Source organism: Asparagus officinalis, chromosome 9 (genome assembly GCF_001876935.1).
Source record: "Asparagus officinalis chromosome 9, Aspof.V1, whole genome shotgun sequence".
Taxonomy (NCBI): domain Eukaryota; kingdom Viridiplantae; phylum Streptophyta; class Magnoliopsida; order Asparagales; family Asparagaceae; genus Asparagus; species Asparagus officinalis.
The window spans coordinates 17,238,429-17,252,773 of NC_033802.1; the positions used below are offsets into that span (position 1 = coordinate 17,238,429).

Genomic DNA, 14,345 nt, shown 5'->3' on the forward strand with positions numbered 1-14,345 from the left:
TTCAATATCCTTTGCTTGGCACAAATGATCCTCGCACCGTGTAGGGTTCGTTGAAACTCTGAGTTTATACAATAATCACAAGTGCATTAACACAATATATTTCATTATCATTTTCATATACATGATCATTTTTTTTTCATTTTTAACACATAAACCAATGCAAATAAAAAAGTAACTAAATTTTAATAACAACTCTTTCGGCTATGTGGTAATTGAAGAACTTCAAATTTTGGACCACATACAGGACAAGCACACTTGCCCTTCGTAGAGTACCCGGACAAATTAGCATAAGCTGGAAAATCATTAATCGTCCATAATAGAATAGCACGTAATCTAAACGACTCTTTTAAATGGGCATCATATGCTAAAATACCCTCAGACCATAATTGTTTTAGCTCATCAATTAGAGGCTCTAAGTAAACATCAATATCATTTTCCCGGAGCATGCTTACCGGGTATCAGTAATAAAAATATCATAAACGGCTGTTTCATACAAAGCAATGGAGGTAAATTATATGGCATTAATACAACTGGTCACGTAGACCAGCCAGAGCTCATTACCCCCAAATGGATTGAATCTGTCGCTTGATAGACCCAGTCTTACATTTTTGCAATCTTCGGCAAAACGAGGATAAATTTTATCAACATGCTTCCAAGCTAAAGCATCAGCAGGATGTCTCAATTTACCATCGTCTACTCGATCATCCTTATGCCACCTCATATTCTTTGTCATTTCCTTGTTCATGTATAATCTTCGCAATCTAGGAGCCAATAAAAAATATTGAAGCACTTTGACTGGAATTTTCTTCTGTGTTATCCATGTCTCCGTTATAATCCTTGTTGAAGAATTTGTGCGCTGTTTCCACCTAGAAACTCCACATGTCGGATACTCTTGAAGGTCTTTATTGGCTTTGTGGTATAAAATACAATCATTCGGACATGCATCAATCTTATTATAATCAAGACCCAGAGCAGAGACAATCTTCTCAGCTTGATAAGTTATTTGGGGTATGCTATTCTCTCCTCCAGGGATTACAGTCCAAAGCAAATAAAGAAGCGTTTCAAAATAATTATCTGACATGCTGCTAAGTGTCTTAATATGAAGGAGTTTCAGCATAAATAAAAATCTGGAGTACTCGGTACATCCCTCATATAAGTCCTTTTCACTATCTTCTAGTAGCTCCATTATTCGCTTTATTTCTGCGAAGGAATGCATATCATCAATATTTTCGACACTCGCGACACCTCCTACCTCTTCGGCTTCAACTTCGTTATCATCTTCACTTTTGTCCCCAATATCATCCTCGACATTATCATCAACATCATATTCTGTAGGTCGAGGAAAAATATCATTCAACAATGTTTCTGTGTCATCTATTCGTTGGCCACCGGACGTACCAACATGCATATTTGGATCATCATCTTCAGTGATACCCTCCCCATGCCAGTTCCAGTATTTATATTTCTCATCAAAACCTGATTTTATTAGGTGAATCCGTATATCATTTCTATCCAGCAGCTTCAAATTCCTACACCTACAACAAGGACAGTACATAGCACCGCTTCTTAAATTTCTCGGATTCATTTCCGCATAACGCATGAAGGCTTCACATCCCTCCTTGTATCGTGTGTCGTGAAATCTATGATGCCTAGGGATATCTATCCATGATTTGTTAGGAATTATCCTCATCTGTAAATTATATATAATTATTAAATACGATTAGTCTCACAACTACTAATACATCCATTACTCTTATACATTCAACACACATCAAACATACGTTCATATATCATTTAACAATATGAATATTTATCTACATAAAATATATATAAAACTGTGAACCCTGGGGCGTCACAGTTCACACAAGGCTGCAGTCCAAGGTGAAACCAGGGGCGTCACAAAAACGTACGTAGAAACTAATTACACTAATCTTGCGGCTGTCATAGGAAGGCTTCTATCCATTAAGAATATAGTAGTGCTTACATCCAACTTCATATACTTTGTATATTTTCATTTCTTAAAAATTTCGGCAGCACCTACCCGCTGTTCTCCCTGTACACTGTGCGGATGTTATTATGCGTATCAGTAATAACCCGAAACGCAGAACAACATACGCTTATTGTACACGGAGAACAATGAATAGGTACTGCCAAAACTTTTAAGAATGAAAATATACAAAGTATACAAAGTTGGATGTATGCACAACTATATTTCTAACCCGTCCGAGAAGGACAGATCCAATAATTACGAATTTTAGTACCAATTTTTTATTCCTATAATAATAAAAAATAATCACGCCTTATTTTTGGCGGAGAAAACTTCGTCTCCTTACCAAATCTGAGTGTTAATCATATATTTATAAGTCCACAAATAAATTGGGATGTTAATTTATTGACGAAGCTTCTAGGGATAACGTTATTTTTTTATTTCACCTAAATTAGATTATAACACATTATAAAAATTATAATGTGTCTTATATATCACTCTATTTTTTTTAAAAAAAATTATTTCACATATTTTCACATCACAAACTTAAATAATCACGACATACTTATAGCACGAATGAAACTTAAATGAGTAGGGTTTATAGTGTTTAAAACTAATAATGATTACTAGTGTTGTTTCAAAATGAATTAACATGTAAGCTTGAGTTAGGGTTTTGAATTGAACTCGTTTATTTTTTATCATAATTTAGAGTTTTAAACCAAATTCACAATAAATAAATAAAACTTGAAATTCTAAAGATCCAGTAGAAAAATCATACCTTTTAAACTTAAGTCAACAAACGGAGCACGCGGGGGGCTCAGGGAGGGTGGGGGTTCAACGAGGGGCTGCAAGCGGGGGGCTCGGGAGGGGAAGGGATGCAGAGTGAGAGGGGGGGGGGAAAGGGGCTCAGGAGGGAAGCGGTGTTAAGGAGGACGGCGCCGAGGGAGGGGGCGAGGGGCTTGGGGAGGGCTGTCAGGGGAGAGTCACGAGGGGGAGGGGGCTGTCGATAAGGGAGGGAGATGGCGGGGCTCAGGAAGCGGGTCGGGAGTGGGGCTGCCGAGGGGGAGGTCTGGGGGGAGGCGCAGGGGCTTGCCGGTGGGAGGATGGAGCTCTCAGAAAGGTGGGGGAGGATGGGGCTCGGGAAGGGGGGCGGAGGAGGGGTCCGGCAGGGCGGGGCGGGGGGAGGGATGGAGGCCTCGGGGAAGGGGGCAGGGGATGGGCGGGGCTCGGGGAGGTGCGCCGACAAGAGGCGGCGGTGCGGGGCTGCCGAGGGGAGGCGGGAGGGGCAGGGCTGAGAGGCCGGAGGAGGCGGCAGGGTGCTCGTGGTTGGGTCGGGAGGGGCGAGGCGGGAGAGTAAGAGTAGTTATGAGCAGAATTTAGCAACTCGTTATGGCGTGGTTATTCTTAAGTTTATATGTGCTATGTGGGACTTCATTACCAGCGCTGGCTTGCCTTCTCAATCCCGTAGCACTACCGCACCGCAGGCAATGCACGCTACTAGGGTTCTCAAACGTGTGGGGTGGCGGACCTGCCCAAATGTTGTTAGATTACCCTACGGCAACCTAGCAGGCAATTCCGTCTAGGTTGACTCAACCTAGACAGAATTCCGTCTAGATTGACTACGCAACCTAGACGGAAAATTCCGTCTAGGTTGAGGCAACCTAAACGGAATTCCGTCTAGGTTGCGTAGTCAACCTAGACGGAATTCCGTCTAGGTTGACTATTCCGTCTCGTTTGTCAAACTAGACGGAATTTTTCGTCTAGTTTGATCCAAACTAGACGGAACAATCTAGACGGAAATTTTCCGTCTAGTTTGCTCCAATCTAGACGGAAATTTTTTCCGTCTAGATTGTTCCGTCTAGATTGGTCGTTTTTCTACTAGTGTAATAATAATTCTTTATAACTAATTTTCATGTGGTCTCATCTTGTGTTGGATTTAGACACCTATTAGAACTGTATGGAGGCATCTATATAATTTTATTACCCACTAATACAAAATCTAGAGTTGAATAGGGGCAAGTGCCCACATACCTGCCTACATTGATCCGTAACAAGTGATTTTAAATTTAGGATGCATAAGGCTCTTCAATTTTTCGGTTTTTGCTAGTAATCATACTCCCTTTAAAAGAGGGAGTTGTGAAAAATATTTTTAAGGACTATACTACCCCTATTCTTTGTTGATATTACATTCTAATACTAATTAAACTAAATTAATTATCATTGTTAATTAATTACATTATATGTCACTTTAAGTTTGTATAATTTGGTCCCTAAAACTTCCAACGCTATTGTAAAACTCTACATCATATCAATTATTAGTAATGTAAAATAATATATTAATAGATAATTGCATGTTAATAAAGTATTTATGGAAAGAGTAGAAAACATAGAATTGTCCTAAAATTATACAATGAAACTCATATAGAAAAATTACAAAGAGCATTCTTATGTTTATGTAAGAGGACAGAATGTAAAAACATTATATTTTGAAAAACATTAGGATATTTAAGTGCAGCAAGCTAGATATGTTATCTAAAATTTAAAAAATGTGCAACAAGATACAAGTGGAGGTATATAAATATAATTGTTGTAAACTATAAAAGATTTAAGTTCAATTAAGCCTATAAAAGATTTAAAACCTTTGTTATCCATAAACAATAATATATGAACCCATTGATAAATAATATTCATCATACAATATGAGGCCAAATGGTTAGCTTATATTTATATAGTAGAGGAGATGCTGAAAAATTAAAGCATCATATTTTGAATGAGTCTCAAGATTTTGAATTATTTCCTAAAATTATATACTTCGCTTAAAAAACTTTAGATGAGGCTTCTAAAGGACTACTACAAAGGGTTGGACATTAGATAAATATTAAACAAATAAAATCCATGATATCAGATTGTAAAATTCAGGGATGTCTATGTAATATTGTGTGTCATATGAGATAATATTCATACATAACATGACATTGTAATATGTAATCTAACATATTAATGAAATTTAAATTTAATAATTTGCATCAAGAAATATGCTTAAGATTTGGGAGAGCCGAGAGTGGAGAGATTTGGAGAAGAATTGTGGCATTTGTGGGTTTTGTAGGTTCCAATTTTATTTCCCAAACACGATCCAAACTCGAGTCCACAATCAAATTAAAAATGACATGATTTTCTCAATATCTTCAAATAGATATATTGGCCATATTTTCGATAACGGTCGATATATCAAAAAAATCACCAAACAAAAGAAAACAATAGGAAATATTACCGAGATAAAGTCTTTAATCCGATATATTGGCCGATATAGCAATATATCGGCAAATATTTCATAGGATACCTATAAGAGCAAATATGTAAAGGTTAGTTCCTTGATTTTAAATATACAATGATTTTATGTTATTCCCTGAAATGTTTTAAATTGCTCATAATTTAGGGACTAATATTAAATTATTAAATTACATTAGATAGATATGAATTATTTTGTTAAAATACAATCAATATGAGTGCATAATATGTATAAATTATTCTCAGACTATATTTATAATTTTCTAAAACTAGAGAGTAATTATTTTGATAGATCAATTAGTAGTTGGAAAGATGTAAAAAGAGTACAACAACAGATTTTAAAATTGATCATATAATTTATATTTTCTTTCTTGATTGAATTCGCACATTATAACTTAGAGAATTCTAGAAAAAAGTTCTTGAATATCTATAATACTCGGTCGCCTGATAAACAATAGGTGGAAGTGATTTTTTCATAACCGAACAAAATCCTTACTAACTAGATAAAACCTACCATTTTTCTTTGATGAATTCAAGAATTTATTTTTTTATTAATAATTATAGGTTTTTTCTGTATTGGTCCCTTACATCATTAATATTTTAAAATTATACGTTCAAATTAGTAATTAATCTTAAATCGTTAATATTTTAAGGTTTTAAACATCACTATTTTTTTGGAAGACAAAAATGTTAAAACCATACATGGAAATATCCAAAAAATTTAATATATTATGATATTTGTAAAGTTTTTTGCAACCATATTATAGTAAATAAATAAACCTAAAAAATAATTATGATATTTGATCACGTGCAGTGCACGTGCATTCCACCTAGTAAATTATAAGCAAGTGAGTCAACTGTGAACTATTAGTAAATAAACCTATAGGAGTACTTCTACACAATATCTTATAGAAAATAAAGAGAGCAGTAAAAATCTTTGCTTCTCATCGAGATTCAAATGTACATTGCGTCGTATATGTGAAGTTACATGCATCAAGGTTCTGCATAGTGGCATGTCTATCCCTACGATTACAAATGCACTGAGAGGCATGAGAGATACATGCGTGCAATAACTTAAGATTAGTTATATATCAAATGTCACCCTCCTCTCCGTATGATATTTACTTTTGTTCTCAAGCTTTATTGTGTAAAAGTTTCTTTGTAATATTAAAATTTAAGAAACCAGTATGAACTTAGATGATCATCTAAAAGTAACATAGATTAATTTAATTATAGTTTGATCATTATGAACTTGACAATGGAGAGAGAACACTGCTAATGATATGAACTACCATCTTTTAAGATTAATTTTTTTTTCCCTCCCCAACTACATAGCAGGATTCTCTAACTCTTATCTTCTCAATTTGAAGGGCGATTTTCTAAAAACTTGTTACATGCCAGTCATATGACCATACAACCTCATAATATTAATGAGGGGTAGTCGAAAAAAATTTATTGTAATAAAATGAAATAAAATGGAGAGAACTTCGCTTTGGTCAGCCCAATGGATAGTTGGGTTGGGCTTTGTTTTGGTATGTCCTAATTAGGATGGGCTCATCTGACAAACGCAGGACCGATAGCCATTTATGGGCTCAATAAATGGGCTGGAAATATCTTTGCCCTTAATCAAATTATGCTCGTTCTCCGAGCTATACGTGGATTGCATACTAAACTGGTGCGTAAAAAACGTATTTTTAACATCTTAATAATCTATATTAGTACGAATAGTTTTTTAGAAAATTATTGCCAAAAGTGCTATAAAGTATCTTACTAATAGAAAATATGGGGAATTCATGAGGAGACTTATCAAGTAGTGGATGATAGTTACATGGTGTTTTTAGATCTTTCAAGGTTTGTCCTTCTAATTAGTTTCAGTGTACAATAAATTATTTTAAAAAAAATTATTAAAATTTTTGAAATCTTGACACACGTCTGAGTACAAAACGAAAAGTATAACTTTGCTTAAAAATTTGTAATAGATAATAGTTTTTTTTTTTTTTTTGAGAAAAAGGATGGGATATCATCAAGATATTCCAGTCAGCTAAATTAACAAAAATGGTTGATACAAAAAATAGAACATACTCCCAACCAAAAGTATGCACTAAAGTTCAGATCAGAAACTACAAAACAAAAACAACATCATCCTTGTACATATATTGAATGTACAAAATTTTGTCATAATGGTGTCTAAAAATGTCGGTTGTTGTTCATACATTGATTTGGTTACTCTAGACACAAACGCAACATGTTTCTAATTGAAGGAATAAGCTGTTGGAGGAAACGCAATATCCGCGTACTAAATTTGAGCAAAGATTACTTAACAAGAAAGAAACTGTCTGCCTGTAAATAGAGGTACCTCAGCTCTTCAAGTATTATGGAGCTTTAGATATGCACGAAGCTTTCAAATTCTCAGTCTGTATTGAGACAAATAATTATATTATTATTATTTTTTTCCTATCAGGACCAAAAAAAAAAAGTTCCGTCAAGTTCCTGAGCAAAGAAGCATCCTGTATATATTCATCAGCAGCAATAAAGTGCAATGCAAAGCGAGTTTAACTCTTCATAATTTTAATCACGCAAGTAATTAACAATCTATCCATAGATATTCCTAAAAACGGCTCCATATACCACACCGATAGGAATAGGTCTTGTGGTGAAAAAAAATAAAGAAAAATAAATAAATTCATCACATTCACATTTGTATGTGAATGCCACATGACCTATTCTGATCGGTATAGTATATACCATCCTGATACTCAACGAGCACCTAATAAATTTTCCACTTGTAGAAAGTGGCGGAACAAGAATTGCGTATGCTAGTTTGAGGGGAAACAGGGTGGAATATGGGAAATGGTCTATTATATATTATGATGACATTGCTAAGGATGTATTTTGCATTCACATATCATCCATATTTAATATTAGACATTTAATTTGTGTACTCAGGGGTCTTGTTTTTGGTGAGTTCTCATAAATATTTGTATTTCATTTTCTGGAGATTGTGTCGATAATTTGTTTTTAATTAAACGTTGGGGAGCCTATGCTCTAGGGTAAAATTTTAACTATCCCATTTTCTAAATTATTGAGCCATAAAAGGCGAGCACCCGTGGCCTAATGGATAAGGCGTCTGACTTCTAATCAGGCGATTGTGGGTTCGAGTCCCACCGGGTGTGTTTTATTGTTAAATATTTTCCTTCCTCTTTTCTTTCATTTCTTTTTGGCGGGGTTTTGAGATTAGCCCCCTAGTCTTTCATATTTTGAAATAATCACACAGATCTTGATATTTTGAAATTACTACCCGCATTCTTTATATTTTGAAACTAGTCCCCCAAATTTGTGTGGTGTTTTGAAGTTAGTCAGCCCCCCAAGTCTTTCAACCAAATACTTAAGTATAGGACTTATTTCAACATGGGATATCTGAAATAGCTTAAAAGTTTGGGGAGGACTAGTTTCAAGCTATCAAGGTTGGGGGGCTAATTCAATCTACGAATGATTTAGCGGACCGGAACGGAAAAAAAAATCCCTTCTTTTTTCTGTTACGTAAGACACATTAATATTAATTGAGTACCTCCAATTACTAATCACGCACGCACGAACGCCACGTTAACCTTTTACCAGCAGAGACCACAAAAATAAAGGCATAATCCAACGGTTAAATTATAACAACGACTCTTCATGCGGCAGTGGGGTACTTGATGGTTCTTTTATTAATCTCTTAATTGATTCATTGAAGACTAGCTAGTCTTTGCTCACTCCTCTAATCTCTGCTCCCTCTTTCTGCATGTCCAAATCCTTGTATAATTAGTTACTATCGCTAGCTCGAGCTCTCTCTTGTCTGTTCTTGAGACTTTTTCCTTTGACTAGTACTTACTTTTCTCATGAGCAATTGGACGCGGACCTATGAGTGATGTTTTATTAAGACCTAGAATGAAGAAACTAAACACGAGTTGACCTAGAAAGTTTAATATATACTTGCATAACGATGTACGACTCTCTCTAATTGGATCCGCATATTGAAGAAGATCCCCATATGACTTGAAGATTCGTACATGTGATCGCCAACTAGCCTAGTAAGGTCACAACTCACTTAAACAATCATAATTGAACTATAGAGGTTGAGGCATACCGAGCTGACAATGTAACATGTAAAGAGAATGCGAGTAGACATAACAAGATGAGGATTGATGATAACTGTACAAGTCTGTGGAGTGACAACTGTAAAAACAAGGATTGTTGATTTCTGAGAAAGTGTTCTCTAATACATTAAACTGAAATTGGAATGGCTTTAAATAGCCTTACAGCAAACTGAAATTGAGAAAAAACAGGACAACAAAGCAACAACAAAAACTAATTTAACGTGGCTTAGTTCCTATAACTTTGCCTTATTGACCGAATCAAACTAACAAACTTAGTCTCAGAAGACTTATTCAATTCCAACAAATCTCTCCCTTAAACTGGACATGTTATACTAACATCCAGTTTAAACTCCTCGTGCTTGCATTCCCAGAAGACTTCGCAGCTTGATAAACGTCTCCAACTTCACCGGTTTCGTCATGATGTCTGCAATTTGTTCTCCCGTTCCACAAAACACCAACTTCACGACTTCTTGATTTGTAAGATCACGTAGGTAGTGGTACCTCACATTGATATGCTTTGTCCGCCTATGCATCACCGGATTCCTTGACAACTTAATTGAAGAAGTATTGTCACAATAAATTTCCATACACTTGCATTCTTCACCGAAATTTTGCTCCATGACCCCTTTTATCCAAACACAGTGACACACACATGATGTTGCAGCAACGTACTCAGCTTCTGTAGAAGACAAAGTCACCACTTCCTGTTTTCTTGAACTCCAACACACTGCTGCTCCACTTAGTAAAAACACATAGCCTGAAGTGCTTTTACGGTCATCAACGTCTCTAGCATAGTCACTATCTGTGTAAGCTTCTATTTTCAACTCAGCCCCTCTCTTATAAAAGATACCAAGCTCTGACGTACCTTTCAAGTATCTCAAAGCTCTCTTTGCCGCCAGCATGTGTTCTTCCCTTGGTTTTGCCATGAAACGAGAGAGTAAACAAACAACATACATCATATCAGGCCTTGTAACCGTGAGATACATTAAGCACCCGACCAACTGCTTGTACAAAGTAGCTTCCACTTCTTCCCCAGCTCCTTCTTTTGAAAGTTTAGCTCCTGGAACAATCGGATTTTTGACTGGATTGCAGTCCGCCATTTTAAACCTTTCTAACACCTCCTGAGCATATTTCTTTTGACACAAGTGAATTCCATCTGTACTTTGACGAACTTCCACACCCAGAAAAAATTTCATCAACCCGAGATCGGTCATCTCAAACTCTTGCTTCATCGATTGTTTGAATCCTTCAAGCAGGGACTCATCATTCCCAGCAAATATCAAATCATCAACATAAATACTCACCATGATGTGTTTTTCTCCTTCCCTTTTGATGAAAAGAGTATGATCATAATTGCTTCTGTTGAAACCTGCTTGCTTGAAGTATTCCTCAATTCGACTAAACCAGGCTCTAGGAGCCTGTTTTAACCCGTATAACGCCTTTTTCAATCGATACACCTTGTCTTCTTCACCTTTCTTGACAAATCCTTCTGGCTAATCCACATACACCACTTCCTTCAATTTTCCGTAAAGAAATGCACTCTTTACATCTAGTTGATACACCTTCCATCCTCTTTGCGAAGACACGGCCAACAGAATTCGAATTGTATCCCAACGAGCTACTGGCGCAAAGACTTCCTCATAGTCAATGCCTTCTTCTTGTGCATAGCCTTTCACGACCAGTCTCGCCTTATACTTATCGACATTGCCTTCCTCATTCAGCTTGGTCTTAAAGACCCATTTGACTTCAATCTTCTTTGCATCTGCTGATAAGCTTACAAGATCCCAAGTTTTGTTCTTCTCTATGGATTGAATTTCGCTTCTCATTGCCTCCATCCATTTTTCTTCTTTACTCGCCTCTGCAAATCTCACTGGATCATCGTGAGACAGAAATAGTGCCAACGCCATTTCTGCTTCAGCCTCTTCATCTGAGATCCTTTCAACGCTCTCGTAATCTTGCATCCATGCTGGTCTTCTCCTAACTCTTTTCTGCTGAATCTCTAGCTGTGGAGAGTTTCCTTGATTTTCTGCATTTTCTTCATTAACAGTTTGATCCTTTCTGAGATTTTCTGCATTTTCTCCATTCACATAATGATCCTCTCCTGCAACACATCCTTCACCAGCTTCAATTTCTTCTGCGTTTCCCTCTCAGATTGAATTTTCTTCTCCCCAGTCCAAAATGTCATTGGAATCGTTTTCATCTGCACTCCAATTCCATTTTTCTTCTTCCTCAAATATCACATCCCGACTTATGACCACTTGTTTTGAGATTGGATCATAAAGTCGATATGCTTTTGATTCTTCACTCACTCCAAGAAGAACACACTTGCGGCTCCTATTATCAAGCTTTACTCTTCGTTGCTCGGGAACATGCACATGACAAATACAGCCAAAAACTCTGAAATAACTCACAGTGGGTTTGATCCCGCTCCAACATTCTTCTGGCACCATATCTTTTACTGCACTTGTCGCGCTTCTGTTTAGGACATGACATGTCCATTTTGCAGCCTCAGGCCAAAAGCTCTTTGGCATGTTCTTCTCCGTGAGCAAACATCGAACCATATTCATTATTGTGCGATTTCTTCTCTCGGTAACGCCGTTTTGCTGTGGCGTATAAACCGTAGTTAGTTGTCTCCTAATTCCGTGTTCCACACAGAATTGATTGAATGTGTTTGAAGTGAACTCTCCTCCCCTATCTGTCCTTAAGCAACATATGCCAGTTCCTGCTTCCTTTTCCACAAGACTTTTGAATGTCTTGAAAGTTTCAAATACCTCATTTTTCTCCGAGAGAAGATATATCCAGCTCTTGCGACTAAAGTCATCAATCAAAAGAAAAATGTACCTCTTTCCACTGTGAGATACTGGAGATATGGGACCGCACAAGTCCGCATGAATGAGCTTCAACTTCTCCGTTGCTCTCCATTGGCTTTTCTTGGATATGACTTCACGATGTTGTTTTCCAATGTTGCACACTTCACAGACTTTCGGTACTTCTTTTATTTGAGGTAGCCCTTTCACAAGGTGTTTGTCATGCATGATCCGAATAGATGTGTTATTCAGATGTCCATAGCGTTTGTGCCACAAACACGCCGTTTTGTCGTCTTCAATCTTCAGACATGTACTCTGACCAGCTTTCATGGTTGCGGACAATATGAACATGCGGTTTGCAGTTATCCTAGTGTTCATAATCAAGCCTCTTCTGGGATGAAAAATCTTACACACTCCTTTGCTAATCAAAAACTCCAAACCTTTCTCTTGTAATTGCCCAATACTCAGTAGATTATTTGTTAAATCTGGAACAAAGAATACATCACTTACAATTTGAGTCACCCCTTGGACCTCAAATTTGACGTTTCCTTTTCCCAAAACCACCATTCTTGAGCTGTTTCCCAGTCTCACTGCATGCCTGAAACTCTCATCAAGCTCCATAAACCACTCTCTGTTTCCCGTCATGTGATTAGAGCAGCCCGAATCGAGAAACCATAATCCCTTATGCTCTGCCTCTTTGATCTCTGCATATGCCATCAGAAGTAACGCTTCTCCTTCATCAAATTCAACATAATTTGCTCACTTTTCAGCCGTCGGGCACTCGTATTGAAAGTGTCCCAATCTGTGGCATCTGAAACACTCAATGTTGGCTTTGTTAAGGCCTGATCTGGTTCCTCCTCTTCCTCTTGAAGCACTGCCACCACCTCTTCCAGCATAACCTCTTCCTCTTCCTCGTCCAGGGTTGTAATCGTACTCGACTTTGAGTACTTGTTCTTCCGGTCTTTTCTGTCGTATCTTCTGCTCATGTACCAGCAACGAGCTGTGTAATTCATCAACAGAAATCTGGTCGATATCCTTTGACTCCTCAATTGAGCATACGACATAATTAAAATTCTCCGTTAACGTTCGAAGAATTTTCTCGACTATCTTCACATCCTCCATATCCTCGCCACAGTTTCTCATATCATTGGCCGTGACCATGACTCTCCCGAAATAATCTGTCACCGTCTCTCCCGTCTTCATCTCCAGCGTTTCAAACACTCTTCTCAATCTCTGCAATTGAGCACGCTTTACTCTCTCATTCCCTTGGTACTTGACTTTCATGGAATCCCAAAGTTGCTTCGCCGTCTCCTTTTGGGTGATAGTTTTTAGAATGGACTTATCAATGGACTGAAACAGATAGTTCTTTGCCTTCAAGTCCTTCAGCTTTGTTTCCTCCAACGCCTTCTGTTGTTCTGCTGTCAGCACGTCACCAGATCCAGGTTCCGTGTAACCTGGCTGAGTCACACTCCAATACTCCTTTGAACGCAACAGGTTCTCCATGAGTAAACTCCAATGATCGTAATCTCCATCGAATTTTGGCACGCACGGGATACTGAAATTACTTGATTCAGTAGCCATCTCTCACTCGTTTTCTTTGCTCACTCTTGCTCACTTTCTCACTTGTATTTCACTCCTTCAGGTCCCTTTTGAGGGGGCTCTGATACCACAATGTAAAAACAAGGATTGTTGATTTCTGAGAAAGTGTTCTCTAATACATTAAACTGAAATTGGAATGGCTTTAAATAGCCTTACAGCAAACTGAAATTGAGAAAAAACAGGACAACAAAGCAACAACAAAAACTAATTTAACGTGGCTTAGTTCCTATAACTTTGCCTTATTGACCGAATCAAACTAACAAACTTAGTCTCAGAAGACTTATTCAATTCCAACAACAACAACTCTGCTCAAATGTAGTTTATAGTTTCCGACATGTTTTCCTTTGTTATTATCCTAGTGGGAATTCTCAACGCAAAATGTTGCTTTGTACCAAACAAGTCTCTAGAAGGTGTGCGCTTTATGTTCACCCCCTCCAAATCAAACCTTAGATAGTTGAAAGGGAAGGTGGAGTCCCCACTCTAGACTTGGACGGATATCCCCATAGCAAAAAGGGCATCTTTACTCTC

The 14,345-nt window shown here is 37.3% G+C and overlaps 1 non-coding gene across 1 annotated transcript; it reads left to right on the top strand.

Annotated features, from left to right (window-relative positions):
- Window positions 8,376-8,448, top strand: TRNAR-UCU. Its single transcript has one exon. It is a non-coding gene; the product is annotated as a tRNA-Arg (tRNA).